The sequence below is a fragment of the Egretta garzetta genome, unplaced genomic scaffold (genome assembly GCF_000687185.1).
Source record: "Egretta garzetta isolate BGI_Z169 unplaced genomic scaffold, ASM68718v1 scaffold26, whole genome shotgun sequence".
NCBI classification, from domain to species: domain Eukaryota; kingdom Metazoa; phylum Chordata; class Aves; order Pelecaniformes; family Ardeidae; genus Egretta; species Egretta garzetta.
In genome coordinates, this window is record NW_009260070.1 from 434,743 (window position 1) to 440,010 (window position 5,268).

General features: G+C 43.5%; 1 protein-coding gene across 3 annotated transcripts in view; it reads right to left on the bottom strand.

Annotated features, from left to right (window-relative positions):
- Positions 1–5,230, bottom strand: part of CNOT6 (CCR4-NOT transcription complex subunit 6) — a 30,050-nt gene extending 24,820 nt beyond the window's left edge. For 2 of the 3 annotated variants that reach the window (XM_009641206.2, XM_009641205.2), the window contains exon 1: positions 4,427–5,227. The gene's annotated coding sequence lies outside the window, so the exon portion shown is untranslated. Of the gene's footprint in view, positions 1–4,426 lie in introns of all 3 variants that reach the window. The other variant, XM_035896684.1, reaches the window with a different exon arrangement.
- Positions 5,231–5,268: the final 38 nt, after the last annotated feature.

The following is a 5,268-nucleotide window of genomic DNA, read 5'->3' on the forward strand; positions in this document are numbered from 1 at the left end:
GCCACCCCCCCACTCCACCTGCAGTCACAATTTCCTCTCAGATGAGCAACCAGCAGCCCAATATTTTAATGGTGCACACGTAACCCTGTAAACCTTGGAAGGTGTGAAAAGCTTATTTACTACAGTTTCACTAGTGCAAAGCAGCAGTTTTCACTTCCACATTCAGTTGCTATAAAGACCAGCTTGGGTTCAAAAGAGAACTCTAAAATGGTCAGAACACAAAAGGCACAATTCAGCGCAGAGGTCCTGGACTGCTCCGTCTTCCAGGCAGACCTACAAGATGGATCCATTTTATCTGACTCACAATAAAGAACTCAAAACTCCCACCCCCTTACCCTGCACAACATCTAATGATTTGAAATACCATGGCCAAATGTTCTCAGTGTAGCACACAGTCCAGATGATTAGAACAGTTAATTAGCAGCAATTGTATGTAATTATGCCTATAGTAAAAGGCTGCTGTATACAAAACAAACATTAACACAAAACCAAATTGCAAAGCAAAGGCTGACCTTTAACTGGTATCCCTAGAAACACTTCGGCTAGCTCATGACTACTATACACCATTCAGATTTTTGCATTTTCTATTTTCGTGTATTCTGAAATGCCAATACATTAAAAGATCAGCCAGGTTCACTAATTACTTTAAGAATTTACTCACGTTACATTATTATATACTGCACGAATAAGATGGAACCTAAAAGATCAACTTTAAAAGGAAGAGTTCCATCATAAAACATTTGGCTTCAAGTTTTAAAAAACGCAGCTAGGCAGTAAGACCAAGGCTTAAGAGCTTCACCTACAAACGCCTTCAGAAAGCTCATGAGAACGGCCCTACCCTCCAACCCGTTAACACAATACCAACTCCCACTCCACTGGTTGTGTCCAGACAGTCCTATCTGACAATTCAGTTATGATTCTGCACGATACGCAGAACATTAATTCTTGTTTACAGTAACTACTGCACAATTTCTTACCTTGGTCCAGCTCGGTTAGCAATTCTAAGTACTGGCACGTACACTACAATGTTCCTTACCACACTTGCCTTCACGCATCTGCAGAATACTTAGCACGTTTCTGTTGCTTTGTGGGTGAAAACATGAAGTCACCACACCAAACATCATTCTCTTTCTTAGCCTTGCAACAGAACTTAGGAGTAAGAGATAACTTAGCTATTTTAAATGAAGTTTGGACGTGAGCTCATTTCCAGCGTTCCTGCTATAAATCTGAATGACAGCTTAACAAAGAGAGGTCAGTATCTGAATCCAAAAATCTCCACCTTCCTAAAAAAAAAAAAAAACCAATCTCTAGATCTTCAAATGCTTGTTAATATTAAGAATTGCAAAACTAACTGAAGTTCAGGGCACTACAGAACTCGTTCATGCAGTTTAAGCTCTGCCCATCTAGCCACATCCTGATGGAAGCAACCAGACTATTCAGAAATTGTTTTTACTTCAAATTAAACCAACGAGCCCGAGAACGCTGTTCCATAACCACGCTCTTGTGAGGCAAAACCAACTCAAGATTTCTTTCCCGTCCTCATGTTCCACCTCATCACCTGCCTCTGTTGTGCTGATGCAGCTGTTTGCAAGACAACGCTGAAAACCAAGGACGACAGCCAGCTACGAAAGGGAGGTTTATTGTTAGTGGTTTAAAACACTGAAAAGTCTCACCACTCCAGCCACGCCACTGGTTGGTTTTCAGCAGTACTCCGAGGGTTGTACTGATGTAGATTATGTGGAGTTAATGAGCAACCAAAGTAGCAGCTTTCCAAGTTCTGCCGCTGGAGAGAAGTCACGACAGACTCTACCAGAGGAAAGCTCGGGGTGATCCAGCCCGCTGCTCCCTACACAAAAAGCATCTGTGCCATGACTGACAATTACCACATGATCAGTCCTCAAGCCCCCACAGCTGGATCTTTCATGACCTTTCTCAGCAAAACAAGGATTCCCTCCTAGTTTTAATTATTCTTCACACAGATTACTTGTTCCTAAAAACCTCTTGTTCCTGAAAGGACTCTATTTCATCTACAGATGAACTGTGATTAAGGCAGCACTGAAACGCCCTCTACCTGAGTCCACAGGACCCTTGCTTTCTCAGATAAAGTTCTTCTGCTGGGTAGATAATATTTTTAAAGAACTTTTTAATAGTTAAGAAGTGCTGACGGTCAGAGTTTGGCATAAAACATCTCAATACTTTTTTATTATTCAGCCATTATGGTGCCATCTCCTGACAGGTGACATGCATCCGACAGCGCACACCCAAACCTAGCTGGGTTTTAGTTCAGTTTCAAGCCTGCCTGTCTTTGTAGGTGTGGGTTCAACGTGCTTTTGTTCCAAAAAGCACATGAAAGGATCCGTCTCTGAAGCACAGCCAGTGCTGAAAGTTTTTTTCTGATCCCTGACTCTGCAAGCTGAACTATGCAGAGAGAAACTTTTGTGGAGCGCCATTTAAGTCAGATCAACTCGCAGGATCCCCGTCTCACTGATCAATATGCTCCAAAAGAGCTCAAGCAGTGAAGCTGCACGGATTATTTGTAATATGCAGTACGCTAAATTAGGGTATCCTTCGTGGCCTCCGAACTATGGCAGGATGCTGTACCCTGATGACATGAGCTACCGCTCAGATGCCTTCAGCATGTTCTAGAAACCCCCAGTCTTCAGACTGACACTGCTGCCTTGCTAAGGGAAGGGGGGGAGCTCCAAGAGCTGAAAGGAGCCTTGGAAATACTGATATTAAAAAATGGTACAACACCTTTAGGAGAGGCTTAACTTAGGCAGCCACTTAACTCGCAAAATAAAGGTTGCGTATCAGGAACTCGAACTAAGACACACAGGAGAGTCCTGACAATATTCAGGCTGTGATCACAACCTCCAGACGGCAGCCTCCGCAGCGCACCTAACTGCTTGCCCAGTCCAAAAGAAAAAAAAACCCAACCTCTTCCTGCAGAGCTCTATTATAGCATAAATCAGAATACTAACAGCAAGCATTTTGGTTCTGAAGTAAACAACCATGTATATATTTTCTGCTCCTAGTCCCTCCTTGATTAAAAAAGCCCTCTGAGGCATTAACAAAAGGATTCATGTTGAGTCTTACAAAAGGCAAAATTGAGTCGTGGCCAATTTTATTTATTTTTTTTAAATAAGCACCATCTTGGAAGTGTAATTAGTAGCTCAAAAGTACATGTTAGGCATTTAAACAGCTTTTTCTATGGGACCTGCCTAAGCATTTGTAAACTCTTTAAGACTTCAACTGCAGAAATCGCTCAGTGGAGAAATCGTGAGCGCAGGTCCCCAAGCTTACGCCAAGCTTCCCTGTTGAGTGGGCTGCTACAACCCAATTTCAACGTAGGAACATAAATTATGTCACTTAATACAATGCTAATAATCTTGCAGGATATTGTACAATAATCACACTTCCAAGTGTGGAGCACCAACACTGAAGAGGGAATACAAAACAGATGAAACCCTGCTGTGACTCAGTTTGAGCACTTCATGCAGAAAGCTTTCTGAATTACACCATAAAGAAGTCTAAATTTAGACTGGATTCAGTAATGTCAGTAAAGTATTTTGACACTGAAAGCAGTGTAGAATCTCAACACGTGGATTAAAGACCCCCGGATACACTGCAACATGGCAAGGGTCCACGCCTGCCTCAGACACCAGGCCTAAGGGGGAGTCTGCTGAGATTGTTCTTGTGGGGTTTTAAGGTCAGTGGTAGTTTTTTCAAGCTCACCATACACAACTGTAACCTCTGAATACTATACATTTCTCCTAGCAAGAAAAACCCCTACGGGAATAAGTAACAATTCTAGTACGGTCTTTCAGTCCTGAAGATTGAAAGGCATCTTCATTCATACAGACACGTCTGTGTATAACCTGCCCTCAGCGTGGCCCCACTCGGGCCCGGGAGGTAGCGTTACAAACCGCAGGGATACACGGGCACAGCCAAAGTTACAGGACAAAACCAGAGGCTATTTAAACCTCAATATTCTGCTAGCACACAGAACCAGGGCCTCTCCAGCGGTGACTGCCCGTTGTAGCAGGCACTGCACAACTGGGAGGAGGAGTTCTGCTTCACCACCCAGCCCCCTAGGCATGGTGGTAACCCAAGCAGTAAGAGACACTGCACTACAAACAAAAATACTTAGCTTTTCGGTGATAGATTAACAGGACCATTTTTATTTACACTGCCATGCTTTAAAAAAAATAGATGCTGGGAAAGAATGTTTCATTTGCTCAATCTTGGGAGCATTTGGCCCCATTTAAAGACAGTGGCTTCCATCATGAGCATTGCGCTTGCTTAGAAGAATGTCTTCCTAGTACAGCCTAATTTTTACCTCGAAAGGTACTGTGCTCATTTGATTTGTGACTCTCTAAGACGTTTTCGAGTCTTCATATATAAAAAAAAAATCGAAAGTATTTACCTGCCCATGCAGTATTACAGTCTCATCTATCTTTATATTTCTGTTCTTCCTCTAAAATTCAAGCAAAGTAAACAGCCTGAACACATCGAGCCGTTATTGAGAGTTCAACTTTGAATGGAAACAGAAAGGAGATGCATGGTAGTATCCTTTTTATAAACAGACTGATCCAAGCAGCTCAGGTGAAAAGTGAATAAAGAGTTAATCCAAACGCGAAGGGCTCCATTTCAGTAATAGCATGAATAAACCCCCACAGAAGGCTTCATTGCTAGCAGCAAACTCCACAGAGTCCAGATGAAACAGCAGGAAGAACAGAGGGCGGATAATCCTGTAAAATTACCCCAGTGGAAATGTTGATAAATTCCCAATTACGAGACCTGCTCTAGAATGGAAAAAAAAAAAAAGGAAAAAGCGAGATACAATACAATTACCAGCCAACACTTGCACATCTTTGTATTTAAGCCAGACAAATGCCACAGGTATTTCTTAATCCCTTGAGTTTTGAATTAGTTACCCATTGTGGCAAAATCTGGATGAAGAAAATAAGCCCCAGCAATCAAATGGAAAGCCAGAAGATCCGCAACTCCAGTCACAAAGCAAACGCCTGCCCGCAAAGTCGCGTCTTCAGCAATGCCATCCTGCACGCGTTCGTGGGAGTGCAGGTGGACCCGCTGAAAACCCCGAACAAGCCAACCCCTGCCTTGCTGCGTTGGGTCTTCTATTGCACAAAGCAAAGTCGGTTCGACGGGCACTTCTCGCCTGCGGGGGAGGATTGCTGGCGACACGCGGCCGGGTACGTGCATACAGCGGGGCAGGGGCCGGGCCCACGGCCCCACAGCCGGGCC